The 11,555-nt window shown below is 37.0% G+C and overlaps 1 non-coding gene across 1 annotated transcript; it reads left to right on the forward strand.

Annotated features, from left to right (window-relative positions):
• The first annotated feature begins 877 nt into the window (after positions 1 to 877).
• On the forward strand, positions 878 to 984 carry LOC121207259 (small nucleolar RNA R71). The gene has a single exon (XR_005902351.1). It is a non-coding gene; the product is annotated as a small nucleolar RNA R71 (small nucleolar RNA).
• The last annotated feature ends 10,571 nt before the right edge of the window (positions 985 to 11,555 follow it).

An 11,555-nucleotide genomic window follows, 5' to 3' on the forward strand; every position in this document is an offset into this window, starting at 1 on the left:
GGATATGGCACGCGAGGTTTGTACTCTTTACTTACCAGTTTTACTCACTGTGGTCCACCTCACCTTTACCTTTACTTACCACAATTCCTTGCTTCGGTTCTGGTTCAGGTTCAACTAACCCTTCTTCATCTTGAACGGTAACCGCATTAAGCTGTTCCCTTAGGTTAGATTCAGTATTACTGGTCAAGCTACCTTGTGGTCATTCAGAAATCAGTTTAGCAATCCGGCCTATCTGAGTTTCAAGCCCTTGGATCGACGCTTGTTGATTCTTAAGTGCTGTCTCGGTATTCTAAAAATGAGTTTCTGATACCGAGATAAATTTCGTTAGCATCTTTTCAAGGTTCGGCTTCTTTTCCTGTTGGTAAGGTGGTTGTTGAAAACCTGGGGGAGGTTGTGGCTTTTGATTTCCCTGGCTACCCCATGAGAAGTTGGGATGGTTCCTCCAACCTGCATTATAACTGTTACTGTATGGGTTATTTTGAGGTCTAGAATTATTGTTACCCATTTATTGAACTTGTTCCTCCTCGGTGCTAGGGTTGAAGAATTGATATTCTGTGTGTACTCCTCCTCCATTTGAATTGCACCTCATCACTGGATGTACCTGAGTAGAACCGTACAACCCGTCAATCTTTTTATTTAAAAGTTCTACCTGGCTAGATAGCATAGTAACCGCATCGAGGTTGAAAACACCGGCTGCCTTTTTCAGCTTTGTTCTCATGACTTGCCACTGATAGTTATTCAATGGCATCTCTTCAATAAATTCGTAAGCCTCTTCAGGTGTTTTGTTGTTCAAAGTTCCATCGGCGGCTGTGTCCATAAGTTGCCTTGTTGAATGGTTCACACCGTTGTAATAAGTCTGAACTGTAACCATAAAGGTAACCCATGGTGAGGGCACCGTCTCAATAGGTCCTTCTATCTCTCCCATGCATCATAAAGAGTTTCTAGATCCATCTGCACAAAAGAAGAGATATCATTTCTCAATTTAGCCGTTTTAGCCAGCATAAAATATTTAAGTCAAAAATTTTTGGTCATTTATTCCCAAGTAGTGATTGACCCTCGTGGCAACAAGTTCAACCACTGTTTAGCCTTATTCCTCAACGAAAAGGGAAACAACTGAAGGCAAATGGCATTATCAAAAACGCCATTAATTTTAAAAGTGTCGCAGAGTTCCAAAAAATTCGCTAAATGAGTCTTTGGATCCTCATCCTGCAAACCATCAAACTGAACAAACTGTTGTATCATTTGAATCATGTTAGGTTTTAGTTCAAAATTATTTGCAGCAATAGCAGGCCTAACTATACTTGATTCAGTTCCAGTTAAATTAGGTTTAGCATAATCATAGATAGTACGAGGAGTAGGATTCTGATTTACTGGATCAGCAGCAATCGCAAGAGGTAGTGGATTTTCCTGAATTTCAGCCATTTCCTCGGTTGTGGTGTGAATATCATCCTCTCGCTCTTCCTCTATGTATCACAGGCTTCGCCTTATTTCTCTTCGGTTTCTATGAGCTGTGCTTTCGTTCTCACTATAAAAAATTAATAGTCCCGTCGGGTTTCTTCTAGTCATAAACTATAAAAACCTGCCAGAAGTAAATAGAAGAAAATTTAGTAATATAAACAAAATTAAAATAAAATTTAACTTGTAATAAAATAAATTGCTAAAGTAATAAAAATTAAGTGTCCCTAATATCTTAGCCCCCGGCAACGGCGCCAAAAACTTGATGTGCGTGATAAGTTTTATATTTATGATTGATCTTACTTGAAATTAACTATTATCACGATAAAGGCAATCACACGTATCGAACAGTAGTATAGCTTATAGCAGGACTGGAATGTCCAACCCACAGGAACTAAAAGTACTAGTATTAACCTTATTTTTATTATCTAGCCTAAAAATAAGGGGATTCGTTTTATCTAAATTAATTAACTAAGCTAAGAATGCAAAAAAAAGTAAATTGAGGAAATACTTTTGGGAAACTGATTGATTTAGACAATACCCAAGGAAGAATCCACCTAGACTTCACTTGTTATTTGGCTCTGAACTATACGATTTATTCACTTTACTTGATCCGTAGAAATCCCTAATTTATATTATTATCTCTCTCGAGATTAACAACATCTAACCCTAGGTTGACTAATTGAAATCTCTTTCTAATTAAAACCCCTAGTGTTGGATTAACTAGATCTATGGATTCTCTTATTAGGTTTGACCCTAATTCGGCAGATTTATGTCACCCTAGTCTAGGGGTGCAATCAACTCCGCTTAATTATGCTTGATCTACTCTTAGAAAATGACTTTATCTCCTCTGAATAAGCACATCAATACTTGAATCAATATCCTGGAATATTAAAGCAAGAATTAAGAACACAGAATTAAGAAAAAATCAAGTTTTTATCATATAATTTAGAATATAGTAACAAGATCAGTCTTAGGTTTCATCCCCCTTAGGTATTTAGGGGATTTAGTTCATATGTGTAAAAGACAACATCTCAAAAGAATAATAATAACAAAACATAAAGAAACCCAAAAGCCCTTGAAGGAAATTGAAGGGAGATTTTGGGTCTTGATGGAGAATTCGACTTCTGAGATAGATCAATCGGCTTTCTTCGAGTAATTCCTTGCCTCCCACTTCGTGTGTCTCATTTAGGTGCCTCCTTGGGTGTTTATATAAACTTTAGAATGCTTCCAAACCCTCAAAAGTGGTCTTTTTCGAGTAGAACTAGACTTGGCCTCGACAGGGATACGCCCGTGTGGGGTGGCTTAGGCTGTGTTAGTGTCTGCTAAATAGACATGAGTGTGTGGTCTACCCGTGTAAGGAAGTCCAGGCCGTGTTGATTTTTCACGTTGACCCATTTTCTCTATTTTTTGCCCATTTCTCGCTTTTTTTACACTCCTATGCTCACCTAAGTATAAAACATAAAATTAAAGGATTAGGAGCATCAAATTCCACAAATCTAATGATAATTCATCCAAAAATGTGCTTAAGCATAGTATAAAATATGTATAAATTATGACTTATCAGAGAAGCTCAAGTCAGTTCTGACTCAGGCTCCTGTTCTGATACAACCTGAATCCAGTAAGGAGTATGTGGTCTATAGTGATGCATCGCATATCGGTTTGGGATGTGTATTGATGCAGGATGGAAAGGTTGTGGCTTATGCATCCCATCATCTTAAGACACATGAAGGGAACTATCAACGTATGATCTCAAGTTTGCTGTTGTGGTCTTTGCATTGAAAATCTTTAGGCACTATCTATTTGGTGAGAGGTGTATCATCTACACTGATCAAAAGAGCCTCAAGTATCTCCTTACTCAGAAGGTGTTGAATCTTAGATAGTGTCGATGGATTAAGCTGCTCAAAGATTATAACTACATGATAGAGTTCCATCCTAGTAAGGCTAATGTAGTGGCTGATGCTCTAAGTCATAGGGCGATGACTGATCTGAGGGTGATGATCACTCGCCTTAGTCTGTTTGATGATAGGTTTTTATTAGCCGAGTTGCAAGTTAAGCTGACTTGGATTGATCAGATTCGAGTTAAGTAATTGGGGGATGAGTCTCTAAGATTGCTATTTTGTTAGGTTGAGAGTGGCAGCACTTCAGATTTTTGGTTGAATGCTGATGATGTGTTATGTTTTCGAGGATGGATCTGTGTACCGGATTATTTTGATTTGAGGCAGTCAATTCTAAAGGAGGTGCATAGTAGCCCTTATGCTATGCATCCTGGTGGTAATAAGATGTTCCGAAATCTCCATGAGTTGTAATGGTGGCCGGGGTTGAAACATGAGGTTACAGATTTTGTTGTTTGTTGTCTGAAGTGCCAGTAGGTTAAGGCTAAGCACCAGTTCCCTTCAGGTTTGTTGCAACCAGTTAAAATTCCATTATGGAAATGGGACCATGTAACGATGGACTTCGTTAGTGGGTTGCCCTTGACACCCACTAAAAAGGATTCTGTTTGGGTTATCGTGGACCGATTGACCAAGTCTGCTCAATTTTTTTCGTTCGAATGAACTATTCTTTGCAGACGTTAGCGAAGCTCTACATTTCTGAGATTGTGAGACTGCATTGGACTCCTGTTTCGATCATTTCTGATAGAGATCCTCGCTTCACATCTCGATTCTGGAAGAAGTTAATTGAGGCTCTGGGTTCGAGGTTGGATTTCAGTACTGTGTTCCATCCTTAGACCGATGGTAAATCTGAGAGGGTGATATAGATACTGGAGGATATGCATCGAAGCTATGTGATAGATTTCTGAGGTACTTGGGAGGATTATCTGCCGCTAGTTGAGTTCGTCTACAATAACAGTTTCCAGTTTAGCATCCAGATGGCACCTTATGAGGCTTTGTATGGTCGTAAGTGTCGTACTCTGCTATGTTTGACTGAGTTGGGTGAGCATCGGGTTTTGGGTCCTGAGTTGGTTTCTGAGACCGAAGATAAGGTTAGACTGATTCGGGATCGTCTAAAGGCAGCTTCTGATAGACAAAAATCTTATACAAATCCGAAAAGGCGTGATATTGAGTATTTTGTGGGGGACTTCATCTTTCTTAAGGTTTCTCCATGGAAGAAAGTTTTGAGATTCAGTCGTAAGGGAAAGTCGAGCCTCAGGTTTATTGGGTAGTATCAGATTCTGAAGCGTGTGGGACCGGTTACTTATCAGTTGATGCTACCTCTAGGGTTGGACCGTATCCACTACATCTTTCACGTCTCGATGTTGTTTCTATTGAGGAGATTGAGGTTAGGCTAGTTTTGTCTTTTGAGGAAGAGCCGATTCAGATTCTAGACCGTGAGGTTAAGGTTCTGAAGAGAAAGTCCATACCACTAGTATAGGTTTTGTGGCGGAATCATGGCACTGAGGAAGCCACGTAGGAGCCTGAGGGCTCGATGCATCAGCAGTATCCTCATATGTTCTAATCAGGTAAATTTCGTGGTCGAAATCTCTTCTATGGGGTAGAGTTGTAATGCCCCAATTAATTCATTCTTTCTTCTTGATACGTGATATTCGGGATAGGTTTTAAAAATTTATAATTAATCGTTCTTGAAACTAACTATTATCACGATGAAGGCAAGTGTACCTATCGAACAGTAGTATAGCTTTAGCAAGACTGAATTGTCAAACCCAAAGGAACTAAGAGTACTAGTAATTACTTTCTTTTTATTATCTAGCCTAAGAATTAAGGTATTTGTTTATCTAAATGAATTAACTAAACTAAGAGTGCACAGAGAGAAATTGGGAAATAGCTTTTGGGAAAATTCGATTGATTAAGACAATACCCAAGGAAAAATCCACCTAGACTTCACTTGTTTTTTGACTCTGAATCAGACGATTTATTCATTTGACTTGATCCGTAGAAATCCTTAAGCTATATTATTATCTTTCTCGAGACTAATAACGTATAACCCTAGGTTGATTAATTGAAATCTCTTTCTAATTAACTCACTAGTGTTTCATTAACTCGATCTATGGATCCCCTTATTAGGTTTCACCCTAATTCGGCAAAATCTTATCACCCTATCTCTAGGCGTGCAATCAACTTCGCTTAATTACGATAAATTTACTCTTAGACAGGGTCTTTTCCTCCTCTGAATAAGAGCATTAACTTTAATCAATATCATGGAATATTAAAACAAGAATTAAGAACACATAATTAAGAATAAGTCAAATATTTATCATACAATTCAGATAATAATAACAAGATTTGTCTTAGGTTTCATTCCCCTTAGGTATTTAGGAGGTTTAGTTTATAATTATAAAAGAAAACATCTCAGAAGAATAGTGAAGAAAAAACATAAAAAAAACCCAAAACCCTTGAATGGAAATTGAAGGGAGATCTTCAGTCTTGACGATGAATCCGACTTCTGAGATGGACCAATTGACTTCCCTTGAGTAATTCCTTGCTTTCTACTCTGTGTCCCCTATCTAAGTGCCTCATCCGATGTTTAAATAGGTTTTAGAATGCCTAAGAGCCCTCAAAAGTGGCCTTTTTAGAATAGGGCTATACTTGCGCTCGGCAGGGACACGCCCGTGTGCCATGCCCGTGTGCGATTACTCGAGCCTGTGGTTAAGGCTGTTGAACAGACACGGGCGTATAGTCTTCCCGTATAAGTCGTGCTTCGATCCTGCCAAATGGACATGCCCGTGTGAGGAAGTCCAGGCCGTGTTGGTTTCCCATGTGAGTCTATTTTCTCCGTTTTTGGCCCGTTTCTCGCTCTTTTTACTCTCCTATGCTCACCTAAGTATAAAACATGAGATTAAAGAATTAGGAGCATCGAATTCACCAAATCTAAGGAGAAACCATCCATAAATGTGCTAAGCATGGGATAAAAATATGTATAAATTACGGATTATCACTTCTATAAAATTTGACACAAATATCTGTTTGCTTCAGTGGTTAAGTGTTCTGGTTGTGTGTGTGATGTCCCAACTTCGAGCCCTACCTTTAGCAAAATTTTTTATTTTTCGATCCAAGCCTTATCATTGTTTGGTGGGCTTATATTAAATTATTTGTAAATCTATATCGGAATAAGCCTACTGGTTCAAGTGGTAAAGGGGTCTGTATGTTGGAGGTCCTGTATTCAAATCCTTACGCGAGCGTGGGTATTAATTTTGCTCGATTTTGTGATAGAGTTTCAATGGAATTTAAATTCTGAAGTGGTTGAGATTGAGATGTTATTGGGAAGTTGGGGAATATCAAATTAGTTTTATTTTGTTTGGTTTTCCCCAAAAATCCCTTTTTCCTTTTGACGCTACTGTTTGCCATCTTCTCTGATCAATTTTCTTCTTTTTCCTACCCTTTTTTGGCTTTTCTAATTGGATTCTATTTGTACAAATCCTGGCTGTGTTCGTTCGATAAGTTCTATTTTGTTTAATCTTAAAGCTTTTAGGCTAAATGTTGATAAGGGGTTTTTTTTGTTATTTTCAGTTAGGTGAAGGACAAGATTTGGCTGGGGCTTCTACAGCAATTTAAGTGTTCGAGATCGTTGTACGATAGTTGTAAGTTTTCGCAAGCATTGTGTGGTGTAAGGCTTCAATTTTGAATTAATTTCAGTTGAGTCTTCGTAAGTGTTACTAATTCAGGCTTTGGAATGTTGATTTTTAGGTTTTGAAGGGCTCGGGATAGTTTTTGCATTAAACTGATACCAGGTGTGTACTCGAAATGCAAAAAAAAGGCTTTGGTAAAAGCCAAAAAAATGAATCTATCGACGCCACATGGGTGTGTGGTAGCCTGTGTGGATGGCCGTGTGCGAGACACGATCTCGTGGTTAACGAATTCAGGGCTGTGCGCAGCATACGACCTTGTGGTGGCTTAAGCGTGGCCGTGTGGGTCACATGCGAAAAGGCTAATCTGGGCATGTGGGTCACACAAGTGTGTGGATTTTGGGCCTGGCCGTGTGGGCCACACAAGCAAAGGCTAATCTAGGCATGTGGGCCACACGAGCTTGTAGGCCCACACGGGCAAGCAACACAGGCATATAGGCCCATAATTTTGAAAATTTCCCTAGGGTCGCACAAGTCGCTCCGGTCGACTGTGGGAATATTGTAGGGTTAGTAAGGGTTATTTAAACCCTTTTTTTGATTACTATGATGTTCTGATAGACTGATTTGAGTAGGATACTAAATGTATGCCTAACTATACTGCCATACGTGTATCTGTTATTTGTTTAGAAGCATGTCGAGCATGTTTAATCTGATAATTCTGTATTTAATTATCTGTATCCAATTTGGGGTGGGATTTGTAATTGAGGAGGAAGTATTCTAATCTGCATTAATCGCCTATACTCTGGTAGTATGGCTACATATATTCTGATATGTATCTTAAGGGCACAATGTGGTGTGTAAAGATGGGTGGGTGTTTTTAACCCCATATGGTGTGAGGGGATGGTCGGAGATGGTGTATAGAGGATGGGGATAAGATTCATGCATATCTGCTTCTAGATTTGATTTTGAATTTGAAACAGTATCTGCCTTTAACTGTGTTTATAAGTCTGGATGTTTACATGCTTAATTCTGTTGGGTTACACTTTGAGTTTACGTAAACTCACATCTGTTTGTTTGTTTTGTCAGGTAATCCACAAACTTAGGTGAATCAGTGCAGCAGAGACTCAGCGGTGACCACTCAAACGTAAATTGATAAAACTTAATTATATATGGGTTATTCGTGACTTTGGTTATATTTTGAGAATTTGTAATTCTGGGACTATGTGGACTTTTTTTTTGGGTTTTTACAACTGTTGGTTTTAGTTTTATATGCTGTTAACCTGCATGCTTAAACAAAACATTTTTCTCCAAAAATGACAATTTAAACACAAATAAAGGTTTTCCTAAAACACAACTGAGTTTTCAAATTATAACTATTTTAAGGCTTCCACTGTAATAAGTTTTGGCAAATGGACTATTTAATGGTGTTTTTAATTAAAGATGTGAATGTTCAGATGAGACAACTCTGTTTTCAAAACTCCTACCTTGTAACACTTTCGAATTCGGCCATAACGTCTAAGCCGGGTTTGAGGTGTTACATTTATTTAATTAAACTATTGCAAATGTAAATTTCCCTGTAACTTTGTATAAATGCTAAGGAACCCTCAGTCTAATATAATCAGTAAAATACATACTTAACTAAGTAAAAGATCTGAGAGGACTTAATTTGGTTTCCAAACCCATAAGAGATCGAGTTGTCATGGAAGTAATTTCGATCATGTTAACATGATGAAGGTAAATTGAATTAATTAATATAATTATCCTAGCTCACTTAGAATTGATTTTTTTTATTGCTAAAGCCCTCGTTTATAGATTTAGGTAAAATCGCATAGGGATCACTCATTGCATTTAATTTAATTAAATCGACGCCATCCTAAAACCAGTGAGTTTTATTTTATATCAAATTGTTAATTATAGTTTTGCAATTGAATTGATTAAGCTTATATAGCCCCTATAGAGACGATAACTCATTTTCATTTACTTATTATTTGAACGACTACGTACATTTGCGTAAACACATACAAACCCATTACATATATATTGTGAATCCTAGTGAGATGTACAAACTATTGTTACATACGAACCATACTAATATGCACCTATGCATGCGCGAACATGTATGTGCACTGTGAGCTCTACTTAGTGCAACTAGTGTTACTACGATTTGTTATGTGCGAGCTTAGTAGTACTGTGAGCCTTGTAATTTTTGTGTAATGTGAAAGTGATTAACTCGTTATATTGGAAATGTGAACATTTAAAATCATTGGATATCTTTGGCATGCCATAGGATTATGAGAACTCACCCTTTTACCATGTGTTAGGGCTTTGTTGCCTGAAGATAGTGTTGGAGAGATAAGGGAATGTCGAGCTTAGCTCCATTCACCGTAGATAGTGTGGTGTGTTAGAAGAGTGTGAGCACACGTGCTACACTTTATTGGATATAGCGGCCAACTCATTTAGTCAATTAGTGTGTTTTAGAGATCTTCTTATCCAATGTATAAATAATTTGATTATGTTTCACCTTCACCATTGTCAATATATCATATTGTAGCATGGGAAAATTTTGTTATATGTGAACTATTATTGCTTGACTAGATATTAGCATGCTCAATGAATTTATTTGTGTTGTATGTATGTGCACTCATTGAGCTTCAATAATCTCACACTCCTTGCATTACCTTGCAAGCATATATTTCACGGGCAAGCAAGAAGGGTTGTAATTCGGTGATCCAACTCAAGGCAAATCCTTTGTGTATGCGCCATGTTTACAAAGCCCAAAGTGAAGGCAATGTGGGATCGTTCCAAGGGTTTAGAACTTAGAACTAAATCTTAGAAATTTTAAATAAATTTTTAACGGGTTGTAAACAGACATTAAAGACTATTTAAATTTGGGATTTTGGACTTTATAATTGCTTGCTTGAATGCTTGTTTGGATGGCTTGTATTACATGTTAGTGATAACTCTTGAAAAAAGTTATAATTCATGCCTTTAGACTGAGTCAATTATCTATACTTAAGTGAACTTAGTTGCATTTTAGGATATTATTTTAGCATTTTTAGAACATTGCATAAGAAGCTTGAATGATGCTTAAATATTATTATTTTTTACTTTTAATTGTATGTGGAAGTGTTGTGTTTAGTGGTTTGGCAAGTGCAGGTTAAGGAACGAGAAATAATGAAGTGGAGGTTTTTCTGGGAAAAAAGTTGGACAGTTTGCCAACACGAATGTCGTGGCAATTCCAGGAAGACCAAGTCAACACTCAAAGTATACCAGTTTTAGCCCAACTATACTTGTACCAGAAAAGTCTGCTTAAAAGGGAGGAAAAGATAATCTTGGGTTGTTGGTTTTTATCCTAGAAAAAAGAATTTAAAAAGAGGAGAAGATAATCCTGGGTTGTTGAAAAAATAATTTTTTTTTTAAAAAAGAGAAGATAAACATGGGTTGTTGGATTTACCCTGGAGAAAAAGCCTATAAAAAGCCAAAGGAGGAAACCCAAAAAGATGAACAAGAGGGAGAGATCCTTAGGTAAGAATAAAAGGTAGCAATTGAGTAGAGATGGAAAGAGGAAGACGAAAGAAGTCCTTCTCAGCCACCATAGGACACTGTGCCACTAGAGCATGAACTGGACACGCAAAAGTTGTCTTCCCGAAGTTTTTCTATTATTTCTTAATTTGTTCCTTCGTGAATTAATTTGATTGAAACGATGTTGAATGATATTTTTGTTTTGACTTTTGTTTTCCAACCCATGAGCTAAATCTTATAGGGTTGGGATTACATGATGAAACCTTTACTTTCTTTAATGGTTAAATCATAGATCTAAATTAATTTACTATTTCATTCAATTGTTTTATTTCTAAATTGTATGTGTGCAATCCCTAGACATAGATGACGATGCAACATGCCTATAAACTAATTTAATTCTGAAAAGGTTGGATTAGTTGGACCAAAATTAAATGATATGAGCAAGTACTCGACAAATACTTGTAGTAAACTCTAGAAATAGAGCAATGTTCATACAAAAGGAAACAGTGCAAGGTACTGTGTTAAAGGCCTATAGACACGGGCATGGTAACTTAAGGTTTCTACTCTCGAAAGAAGCATACCATTTTAGAACTCTTTTGAGCAGCAGGTTAAGTATGATTTTGCAAAGGCATTTCTGACAGTAAGGGTAGATTCTTAATAATTCTAACCTTACATATCAACATTGTATATCCCTTATCCCTTGCCGTAGAATTTTTGTTATAGCATTCTTAGTTGTTTATTTTTTCATTTATTTGTTATTCGGATAGTTATTCTCACAATTGCCACTGCAATTTTACTCTTACATTGCCATAGCATTTCAAATTATTTATCAGTTACACATATTGCTCATATCATTATTCCTTTAAATTAACATTGCATTCTTATTGTTTTTGCCATAACATTAATCAAATTTTAGTATAATAACTTAACCACTTTAATGCCTCAATCCAATCCTCGTGGAACGATACTCAATCATCACTTTATTACTTGATCCGACATGTATACTTGCACAAATCGCATATCATATCCATATGCGAAAATTAGCTATATTAATAAC

This window comes from Gossypium hirsutum, chromosome A09 (assembly GCF_007990345.1).
Source record: "Gossypium hirsutum isolate 1008001.06 chromosome A09, Gossypium_hirsutum_v2.1, whole genome shotgun sequence".
Taxonomy (NCBI): Eukaryota; Viridiplantae; Streptophyta; class Magnoliopsida; order Malvales; family Malvaceae; genus Gossypium; species Gossypium hirsutum.